The following is a 12,977-nucleotide window of genomic DNA, read 5'->3' on the forward strand; positions in this document are numbered from 1 at the left end:
GGAACATGGCCCAGGTGCACCGGTAAGACATACATGAATTTTTTTCTTACTAATTTGAAACGAATCATCAAATTAAAAAAAGTAGGAAAGGTTGTTACATGGATGTAAGACGAAAAGAAAACAAACATTATATGAAGATTCCTTACGTTATCTCCATTTTGTCATGTATGTATTCCTCAAACTTTAAAATACATATCCAATTGTACACATGCATAGATAATAATAATGTTTTAATAAAACCAGTTTAAATGCAGCAATACATGTTTGATTTTCGTAAACTTGAGTTGATTTTCATTCATGCATTTTCAGGTTTTAAATGGTCTCACTAATTTGTACTTTGTGGTGCTAGGAGTTTGTTGTTAGAAAATTGAGCGAAATTAGTAACCACATTTCAGTATCATTTCTGCGCTGTTAGCATAATATTTTGCGTTAGCCTGATAAACACAAATTTTATGTCAATCAATAGGAATTGGGTTAGGATTCGAGCCTAAAATTGAAGACCGAGGTTTCATGATAGCGTCATAGACTTGAGTGTTGGAGGCCATTGCTTTGATCGATCCCAAACCGAGTTTGACAACATACTGTAGGAGAAGTCATTGCCACACTGTATAAAACAGATGTTAATGCTTCGTTCGTCCTGGCTGTTGACATGTTGAATATTGGCGAAATGAAAATTTCGTAAGATTGTCTGTCCAGTACAAATCTGATCCAAAAATGTTTTATTCAACTGTGAAATGACATGGAGTAATCGATAAAACTTTTTTACAGACGCATTTGAATAGTAGAAATATATGTTTAAACTTTGAATACAGATCAACTATAGAACAGTGATTAGGATTATCTTGATAGATAACCAAATCACAGGATTCAAATATAAGTACGAATAAAAAATCAGTTACAGATCATGCGTGTATTTCTCGAAAACAATACATTGTTTTTAAAAATTATGAATTTCTTCACCGGTGTCTGTTTGTAAGAAGGAATGAGTTGATGGTTGTATCAAATCATTTTAATAGTTTGTGCAGTCTGAAAAAGCACATGATAGCATGAAACCCAATTTCGGTAGACATATGGACCGGTTTACCAAAGATATTAGACATATCATATTGCATTCATTATTACAGCTTTATGACCATCATGAGATGAAGCTCAAGTTGCACAATAAAACTATATTAAGACAGTCATTATAAAGATAGGTCTTACGATTGTCATAAAGTGTTACTACACCATTATGTAAATCATATGCTTGAAAGAAGGGATGAGTTGTACATGTAAAATAAGTGAGAAGTAATGTATCCATGTTTTTTTTTAGTAAGACATATTTGTTAGACCGCTCCTTGATCAGAATCCACATCTTTTATTCTATAAAATAAAACCCTAGTAAAATCTTGTTTGTTTTTTCACCTTGGTGGACAGACAAAACTGTTTTAGTAGTAAATGAGAAAAACCGCCATTTTTTTCAAATTAAAATAACTGATTTTTTGTTCATATTGAGCGTTTATAACTGACATCCATATATAACATAAAACTAAGACATAAATACAATCATGCAAGTACATATACAATACATGCAATATATAAGCAGCAAATAAACTAGCTTAAATTAAGAAAAAGCATTACAATTGGCATGAGTTGGCGTTCCAAGAGTTTATTCAAGATATGAACTGTTTGAAAGATATTTCCATTTAAAATGGTCAGTCAACTCATTTCATAGTGTAGCTGCAGAGTGGCAATAACAATTCAAGACACACCTTGTGGTTCTTACTCAGGGTATGTCCACTATATAATGATATCTAAAGGTATACCTTTTATTTTCAACATTTATCAGATTTTGTAAACATGAATAATAACTGACATTAAAAAAAATGATATATTGTTAATGTTCCTAGAATGCTAAACGAGTTCCAAGGCGTTTTAAGAGTAATCAAGAGAACCAAGGTTATAGCGGTAATCAAAGGAATGTAATTCAGGGACAAAGACCAGACATGGAAAACAGACATACATAACAAAGAACATAAAATAACTCAAATCATACATACAAAGTAACAAAAGATGGAGTTGTCTTATCTTAATGCTTTATTTCAAATGTTTGAAATGTGTGTGTTAAAGTTAAGTTCGAAGTCTATAGTTAAGTTTCGAAGTTTCCCCTTTTTTCCATGTTTTATTTTGATGCACACCAGATCAAAAGTGATATTTTTATCCATTTTTTTTTGCTAAATAACAGTGCCTGAATTTTTTCTGGGTTTGCTTTCATTTGGTTTGTTGAGAACATAGCAAAGTCGGATACATGGTTTTCTGCTTGATAGGCAATTCTGCAGAAGTTAAAGAGAAGATTCAGAAACATCATAGTGTTTAGTTTAGCAGGAGGACATGTGAGACACAATCGAAGGCTTTAGGTCTATTACTATTGTTCCTATGTATTTTTTTGGATCCATTGCAATTTCCAATCTTAAATGATTCCAAATAAAGTATGACAGTCATATCTCGGTCTGAAAGCATATAAGTATAGGTGAAAGTGTGTGTCAAAGTATTCATCTAGTATGCTAATATATCTGCAATTGGAAGAGTCCAACATATTGTTTTTCTTGTGAAAAGGACGCACTTGAGCCTGTTTCAATTTTTCATGAAATTCTGAAGATGCAATGGCTTTGTCTATCGACTGAGTGATAGGTTTATTAATGCTGTTTGGGCTATTTTTAGGGCTTTTACACTAAAATGCCATATATTTCGGTTGCCTTTTTGAGATATGTTAATTCAGTCAGATGATAGCGAAGTCGTTATGAATTCAAGTTCTGTGCAATCATTTTTTTTTTTTTTTTTGGTTTTCTTTGATTTTGTTTTGATGCAGTGGTGTTGGTCAGAAGGGTGTTGTTGCTAATGTCTTTAGCCACATTTATGTAACAAGTTGTTAAATTGTTCTGCTACAAATGTTGGTCATTGATTATATTTTTATTTTCACAGAAAAATTTTTTTTTCATTTTGTTCAAACTGAATGAATAACAAAATGCCATACTATTAGAAGGCTTGGATCGATTTGTGGTTTTGTGGTGTGTCAATGCTGGCATAAGCTGTTTTGACCTCTGAGGTCGTATTAAGCTGTGCCATGGAAAAACTATAACACTTATTATACAGATGTGTTTAATATTAAATAGCTGGCATCTGAGTTTAAGAAATTACTCGTTTCCACTTTTCGCGTAGTCAGAGAAAATCGTGAATAAATAATTCCTATGAAATGGAATCAATGTCTCTTATTTAGGAAACACTTAGTTCTTTAAAAAAAATATCGGTCCATGAGAGGAAGTATAAATACCAGCAAATTCTATAAAACAAAACAAGCGTTTATAAGAACCATGAAAACTTGAATTGCAAATTGGAAAAAAAATTTGGTGATATTTCCTTTTCTCTGGTTCAAAGTAACAGATTAATAAAACCTATTCATGGCCTTAATATATAAAATAGTAGAAATTTAGAACATATCCACTGTTTGTCCTCGTAATTCAGTTACAGTTATTGATCCAACACTGGTTTGTTATTTCGACAAGCGCAGTTACTTATTTATGATATTTAACCATAATCAACTTTTATGAATTTGCTTATTTTGATCAACACAAATTGTTCGCGTGTTATGTGTAGAAATAAAAAAAACCTACAAATCCCTTCTAACGCAAGTTACAAGTAGCTTATTTGAAAAAAAGTTAACATATAAGTCTAATATTGATTAAAGACTCGTTGCGTCAAGACAGTCCGTATATAGATCGCATATTTCTTCATACATATTTGCCATTATTCGTGAGTGAAACTGTAATGTTTACTTTACTTTCGCGCGTTAAGTCAAAATTCCTTCATACTTGATAGGAAAAATATACCCCCATAAATCTTTCACAACTTCAAACCTATATACTTAAGCTGTCAAAGAGGATCAACAGTCTTATCACAACACTTGTCATTCCCAATATGGTGAGTATTCAATATGCATCCCAAAAAATGAAATGGTCTTCCGGAAACCCTCAAATCAAGATAATTATCAAACCCTAAGCATCAACCCTACATACTTCTATTCTCCATACCAACAAAAAAAAAAAACAATACATCGTTATTAATACAGAAAAGACGATACAAATAATTGTACACGGCGTGGATTCCTCATATATCATCTTCAAAATATATCGACATTTTTAGTTTTTATATCACGACTCATACTTTATACCATACCAGAGTCTTTCAAAACTACTCAGATTTGTTTGTACCGTGCTTGATTTCTTAGGATTACGTCTAAGTGTTTGTTTCCTGTCTCATTGGTAATCATACCTCATTTTTATAATATGTGGCTACAATATCAAAGTTATCGATACACATGTTTTGTTTTCCTTTTCCGTCGATCTATTAGTGTGGGTGAAGATATGAGGCTTACTTGATAAAAAATTTAGGGTAGACACGATTGTTTGTTTGTTTATTGGGGTTTAACGTCCGAGCAGAAATGTTTCAGCTATATTCAGACGAAGGGTAGATACGATGCATGTAATTCTGTAACTACGGTTGTTAAAGGACCATACTACATATGTAAAGCGAGAACTGAGTACAAAGGTCCGTATAAACGATGTTTCATCTGTTTGATCAGATCAGTTGTAGTCAGCTTCATAGGAGTGTCTTTAGCTATTGTCATTGCTTTTAAAATGTAGATGAACATTTATCATACACAACCCCAACATTTCGTTTTATTCTTAAATAATACAAAATCTGACATCATTTTTTTAAACTTATATTTCAACTTATTTTACTATTCTCTTATGAATACTTGACCTGTACTTTCATTACTATATTTCTGTTCTTTGTGTATTTTTCTTGACTTTTTTATTTTACTTGTTGCATGAATTTAAATAAGGAAAGTTATTTATATTAAATAAAACTGATGTATATGATTTACCATTTTAATAATTTGAGACGAATTACTCTATACAAATAAAAGGTGTACATATTGTATGATCTCTTGTGTGGTTCATTCTTTGATTTATCGAAATCCTTTGAAGTAGAGGATGTTTACCTTACCGTCGCAACTGGTCCATGCTCCCAGTTTTTAGTGGAGTCCGAGTTGCTCATTTGCTTTTGTTACTTTGTATGTATGATTTTAATTACTTTATGTTCTTTGTTGTGTATGTCTGTTTTCCATGTCTGGTTTTTGTTTCTTTTGATTACCGCTATAACCTTGGTTCCCTTGATTACTCTTAGCACATGCTTGTTACCGAATTTCACATACAAGGGAAAATGTAGAACACTTGGGTAAAGTTTAAAGCACTTTTGGTATACATATAATAATAAACAAATATCTGCAAAAGATTTGATCCAAACATTTCAGATTTTAATGTTAATTAATTAAAAACACATTGCCGTAGTTTACAGATCATCTTATTTATTATTGTAACTAACGGTAAAAATAGCAAGTTCAATTCGTTCCGCAGACTGTGCTTATTTTTGCCATTCATCGGGGCTTGGCGCGAAACCAAAAGCCGGCCTGTCTAGATTTTTTATTTGTTGTGCCTGTCGTTTCTGTACTCGATGTAGGAGATTCTGCAGATGGCTTTTAAGAGTTGATAATTGATCAAGTGAAAGTTGGTTGTTTTCATCCTCTCCTAAAAATACGAATGAAATAAATATGATTTGTTTAAAATTGTATAGACATTCATCTTACTAATTAATAAACTGCCTTTTTATATCAGAAAATAGTTGATGTATTTCTGCGGACGATATAACCAACGAGAGTTTGGAAATGAATTCTTGGTTCACAAATCATGAATGAAAATTTTAACAATTGCATAAACTGTTCATGGGTGACATGTATTAGCTCCCCCCCACCCCCACCCAGGAAAGTTGTTTTCGATTAATGCGAATCCCTAAAATCATTTTTACTTCAGTTATTTAGCATGATGTTTTGTGTAGAATGTCTTAAATTGTCATATTGTTCGAGAGCGATGCTATTCATAAGGGTGGGGAAATTGGACGCCAGTTGGAGTTGACTGCAAATTAGCTGCACAAAAACACATTGATATTACTTACAAAACTAATATAATTACTCGGGAAATAAATATTTATAATCAGTTTTAGTAAGTACTCAAAGAGAAAAAAAACATTCAAGGTTAAAGATCCTTCCTCTGTAACGATAGATTTAAATTGCAATAGTGAGAATTTTCTTTTTCCGTTCTTGACTTTGTATTTCATGAAACGAGGAATTTTTAATTTCGTTATTTTTCATTTGTTTGTGAAACTTATTCCAGTGAAAGAAAGTGTAGAGAGTTAATGGATACACTGGATAAAAAAAGGAAGCAGGGTGACAAACGTTTTCATTAGCCTGAAATACAACTGAAATCATAGAGTTTTGAAAGATTTCAATGTGAATATAAAAAAAATGAATCAAGAACAAATAAGAAAACATGACGATTCTTGAAATTAAATGACATTAAAATTTGTCTTAAACTATATAACATGAATTTTGCATGTTTTTTTTTTCATTTTGCGGTGGAAAGAAATGGTGTCTACACTTAAAAAAAGAACTTTATATTTAGTGAAAATTAAATGTTATATCATTCATGAAAATACTAAGTCGCAGCAGGTGTATAATTGTGGCACAAATAAGACATCGTTAAAATTATATAAAACAACGAAATATTATTTTTCAATATATTCAAATATTTTCTATGAACATATTTGATGTGTCTTAACAAAGCTAATACTGGAACCTTTTGGCAGTATTGCTAGCCAAATGTCCGTTCACCTTACCGTTTGGAATAGCTATGCCTCACCCTTTTAGTTGTAACAAATACATGAAAAAAAGATATGCGTTCTTTTCCTAAATTTTCGTGCATAGTTTTGCATTCGTGAATTTATTTTAAAATTTATTAATAAGATCTGTTGGTCATTAATTGAAAAATGCGTATAACAAGTTCTTTCCAGCACGAGATAATAATTCTATTTTTGTTCGAAAAAAATTACCACATTATCAATTTTACCTACATAAATCTCTGTTGGGAAACATGTAGCCAACTTAAGTTTTACGTTAAATTTGGTATGACATAAAAAGTATGATAATTACCTACGTTAAGCGCATTGGTACAGCATATTCAACGCTATGTACTAAGCATTACGATCACTATGTCAGAAATGTTTATGCTGCTTTTGCTGTGTACAATTGTCTTATTTCAAGTTGAACTTCCGTATCGTGTTTCAATCTTTGTTTATCTATCGATTTTTCCTTATTTGAACAATCAAAAGTGGTAGCTATACTTGTTAAATTAATACTTTACCCAGAAATAAATGAGGTGCAAAATATTTATAGTAGTATTCACTAATCCACAATCATAGTTATCTCTAAATGCAAATATTCCTACCATCTCAGCACTACAACATCGAACTAATTATTTACATATACATACCGAGTACAGCGCTGTTACCAAGACCATAATATAAGAGTGAAATAACGATGATCAAACTAGAATTCATCTTTTTAGAATAATGTGTAGTTGTTTTCTGACTGTCCTGTTTTGGGCCGTGATTTATATATACTATTTCAGTATCTTATTTTTACAACCTGTGCCGTTTTGTAGAAAAACATATGTGAATTTTGGGTTCAGACAAGAGTCAGTTTTTGAATGTATAATTAAATGTTAACAATCTTGTCATATTGTACAAATACAGGTGTAACTTTGAAATAAATGAACTTGTTGTCGGAAGATGTTCGTCTGGTCTTTACTCTCAAAAGTTCATAAAAATTTCAAAAACGATGAACAATGTGTGTACTCGTTTTATGTTACACGGGTTCAGTTTAATGTCACGGTTAATGCATAATGATTTACGAACAGTGCACATGCATTTTGTTTACAAACCATACTGTAGTCAATAAACCTGAATCCACACACACACACACACACACAAAAGAAATATACGAGATGATTAAAATACATGTGATACTTCTTCGTTGGCTTCAAAATCTAAATAAAAGCGTCCATAGGACCAATACTGCATGTCGACACCTTATTGAAATTTTGATTTTCATACAAATACTGTACTAAACTGACATTTGAAGGAATAACATTCAAGCATTAAAATGCTTCAACAACTGGACATAATGTTGATAATATTATGTTTTAATTCATTCATAAGTCCCATTGAATATACTACAATTCACACGTAATGGGAGGTTCCACCCCTTTCTTTAGAGTCTACTTCTGTAATAGTAAAAGAAGTAGAATAGCGGTAGGTTTTGTTAGAAATGGTAATGGTAGATGTTAATAATTCAAAGACATTTTTAATAGAAAATGTGGTTCAAAATGAAATAATCGTGATTTAAAAGTCTGTGAATGTCTTTTTTCCAATATAAACTGGAACGGTCAGGTGATCAATTCTTATGTTCAAATGTTAATCCCTTTAAATTTCAGTTTGGAGATATTTTTCTTGAAGGATTCAAGGCTTGAGGCTGTTGCGATTTTTTCTCAATGGCAATCCGTTTCAGTCAAAAGTAGTGCAGTAGGAAACGGAAAACTCTCTAACTTCGGAAAGTAGATTTAAGGGGTCATTTATAATTGACCTGATGATAAATATTTCTAAATTCAAATTTTTACTTCAAGTAGATATGTGTAATTATATATACGTAAAAATGCTCAACACCAAATTGCAAAAGCTATATAAAATATATTTTTCAACTGACTTTCGCTACATTTTAACGGAAATAAGTTTGTACATTTCGTTACAGTATTTTTATCGAGAAAGCTTCCAATTTTATGGAATATAAGGATGGGCAATTTTGGGATGGAGAATGGGGACTGTGTATAGAGGAATGGGGATATTTAATTGGCAGGATGGGAAAATCTGATTTAAGATATATATCAATATGAAAAAATGAATTCAATTTAATTAAAAATAACAGCTAAAACGTTGCATAATTCACAAAAATTAAAAATTAAATTTAAAACATATTTTATAAGAAATATGCAATGAAGATTATATGTTGGGGGGTTGGACATTTTTCTATGGGGAATAGGAAATTATCAATTGGGAATGGCATGTGGTATAACTGGGGGGGGGGGGATTTATACCATTCAAGAGCTGAACAGTAGTTTGGTTTGTTTATACATTGATACTAATTATACATTGACAATACAAAGAGTAATGTTGCTTAATCTAACAATAATTTGTTTTTACATTATTATGTTATGCTTTTACTAAGAACGTATTATTTTGGATAATGTTAAATCTTTAATTTCATTTAATTCTTTTCCATAGCTTCATTTCCTGTTTTAACAGACGATGAAAACAAGCTCATTTGGGCGTTCAGGTAAAACGGGGATACACAAAATCACACATTTCACGGGAAAATGCCTTATGGATCAATTGTTTTGTAGTTTCCTTTGTACAATCCAGCATGATGTGATCAGATCTTAAACGGCTTTCTCTCAGTAATTTTAGTTTGTTTATAAATCCGTTATTTCGAAAAAATGTAATAATAAGTAATACTCGATTTGTTATATTTACCTAGAAATATAATACCAATCGAACTCTTTCATACATACGTAACATTCATGTTCTTTTATAAATAATTCCAAATCCTTACTGATCTCTGACCTTAAAGTTAATACATGTTATTGGTCTCGTCATGTATTCGTTAGTTTAAACATTGTATTGGATTTTGTTATAATCCATGTATTAACACTTGGTGTATTCTTAAGTATAAATTTATAGACCCAAGTAATTATGCAATGGTATCTATCCAGTTTAAACATGTTATCATGCAGCCGGACTTGTAAATAAACACAAAAAAGCAATCGTAGAATTTTTTTTAGGGGGGGGGGGCGGGGGTGTCTCGTCTCAACTTGTTGTGTAAAGACATGTTACTATATGTCTCTGTCATGACCTAACAAATGTATACACAGAATTTAATAGATAAACGAAGGTTTCACTATAACGTACTTAATTTCACCAAAAGAGGTTTTGTGATGAACCGTGATTCTTATACTCGATTTAAAAGAAGTGGGTATAATTATATATACGATGGGGGCATAAATTTTGTAGTTTAAAAATGGGCTGAAGCTGGCATGTCAGTTAACTGCTAGTAGACCTTAGTTTGTATATTTGTGTAATTTGCATTGTAACAAAGGACTCAGACATTTGTTTAACTGATTTTAGGTGTTATTGAATGTGTAATATTTTTCTTTCCACATTCCTCCAGATTTTAAAGGAAGAGAGTTGTGATCACGCGAAAGTACTCTAACCTCGACGCATTTTCTGAGCCTGACCCAAATTATTTCTTTATGTTAGTTGAGTATATATGCTTTAGTTATACTCGTGTTCATATAATGTTTTGCGGCAAGCTACAGCCTGTCCTGTGGTATGAGAATTTGCTCGTCATTCATTGAAGATCAAATGGTGGCCTTGGGTTGATATTTTCATTAAGGTGAGGTTGTCTGTTTGACAAACATACCATACCTATTCTCGTTATATTTATTAAAATCAACCTTTATTTTACAGTTGGTACATGTAAATGTAATATAAAGGTTGATTTTAATAAATGAATCTACAACGCCTGACTTCACCAGACAACCGCGTTTGCTAGGAGGTTCCTATGTTATCTAATGTCAAACTAAAAAGTGCGAGAAATATTTGACTGTTGATGCACACGTTCTAATATACCCTGCTAAACCTGTATGATACAGACTGTGTAGGAAATAACACATAACACAAAGACTTCAAGATCAGTTCATACAAAACAGTAGTATACTAGGAGTTCCAGCCTTATCATTTTTCGGGAGGTGCAGGGAAGTGCACCCCAATGCGCATGCGTATGACATCATATCTGGTGGTCGTAATCAAACTTACTTATTTTGCAAAATGTGCCGATGTGTGTCGGTTGACATAAGCAATTAAAAGTGTTAGTGCCAATTACACATGTTCCTTGATTATAATATGTAACACTTTGACAAAAGTTCACACCTGAAACAAATACAGTATTTTACATGTATTCATATTGTAAAAATGATATTTAATTATTAATTAATATTATACGTTAAAGATAATGAACTGCAGGATTTGAAAAGGTAATAGTGTAATTACCATTATTCTTTATTTTAACCACAATTTGTAGGATATCGAAGTACAAGTTATCTGATCGGATAAAATGTTTTGTCCATTTCTCATAGCCAACTTTTTTAATATGACTTTGACGTCACCAATCTTTTCTGAATTTTGATACTTAAATTTAATTACAAAGAATGACTGCCATATTTTTTTCGGTCTATTTGCATTTACCTCAATCTCCGTGTTGCACATTTTAAAATCACCTACTACGCAAGTTATTTAGTGTGCATTGCATGATTACAATTTTTTAGACTGAACATTATAGCAGTCATTCCTTAAGTGTTGCAGTAAAGGAGCCCCGTGGTTGGCAAAATATCAGTACTCTAATATGTGTACAAATACTGATTAGAAAATTTTCTTGTAGCATATACAAAATAATTCGTAAAGGGCAAAAACAAATTATAATAATTCATACATACCTGTTTGGCAATGATCCTTAGTTGTCGAAGCAGGACATGAATAAGTATAGTTTGATATTTCTGCAACACAGGTACCCCCGTTATAGCATGGTGTTCCATAACATAAATCAAACGATAAAAGCAAATAATTACGATTTTTTATCTAAACACTCGTACAAAATAAGTACAAGGTTTCCAATTTTTAAACGTATTAATTTAGTGCTGTGGGGTTTTATTAAACTGGTTTCACTGATGCATAAAGCAATAAAAGAATTGTTCTTTTTCAGTCAGGAATTATAGTTCCAGTTTTGTTGTTTTACATTTCTTAATATGACAACTGCGCATTCCTACTTCACAAATAAAATATTTTGAATACCTGTTTCACAATGGAAGCCAGTGTATGCCCTAGGGCAATAGCAAAAATATCAGTTTATGTCATTTCTGCAAACAGTCCCTTTCTGAGAAGGGTTAGGTAAGCATTCATCAAAACCTACAACCATAATAAGACTATAAAAAAAAATTAATCAAATTTAAAATGTGCAAGTTTAATCCTTCATGTTGAATAGCAATTTCGTCAAAACTTAGATTTTTTGCATTTTAACTTTTGTCGTTTTTCATAATTTGTATGTCTCATTTTCAAAACCTTAATGTTTCGACACATTTTGATGAGATTTAGCATGAAAAATGGTTACCCTAAACTGTTTACAGCTGTATAACAGAATATGTGACTCCCTCCTTGGTTTGGATCTGGTGACCATGTTACATTGACATACTATTCCATTCCAGAATCACCATATGGTAAAACAGGTATCTTGATCATACTAATTGGTGATATTGTTGTTATATCAGTTATACTTAAAAAAGCGAATATGATAATTGTAACTCACAAATTTTTGGTATTGTATCTGCGTCTTAACTAGCACGTTTGAATAATTTGGTAACTATAGATCTTAATTAGGCTTGAGATTATACAAGTGTTATATTTGATATGCATTATATATTAAGTAATATCATCAAGTTTCCCTAGAGTCAAAAAACCAAGTTATTAGTAAGCTACATCAATGTATGAAAAAGTACTCTGACAATTGACCTGAAATGTACATACCTAATGCTTGTTGATCCTGTATTTACAATGATAATTTCAAAAAAGGAACTATTTTGCCGTAATAGTATTTCAGCTCAATTTTGGTAAGTCTGGTTTTTGACAATTGGTCTTTCTTCGTATGCTTCTGGGGAGTTACTAACATCCAATACAAATTCCAAGGGCACACTACTGAATGTTATCGCGGCACATGAAGACCCAAAGTTCTCAATTATGATAGATACTGCATACCAGCCTATAAACCCAGAAGGTGTCCAGTGATGAAGTACACATGCACTCTTCAAAAAGAGAGATATACACCATCGAGAAAATACATCAACTTATTCGATAAAGGTGTTAACTGCATAATTAGGATACAG

The sequence above is a fragment of the Perna viridis genome, chromosome 12, assembly GCF_037379345.1.
Source record: "Perna viridis isolate PV_CMFRI_1.1 ecotype Kerala chromosome 12, ASM3737934v1, whole genome shotgun sequence".
NCBI classification, from domain to species: domain Eukaryota; kingdom Metazoa; phylum Mollusca; class Bivalvia; order Mytilida; family Mytilidae; genus Perna; species Perna viridis.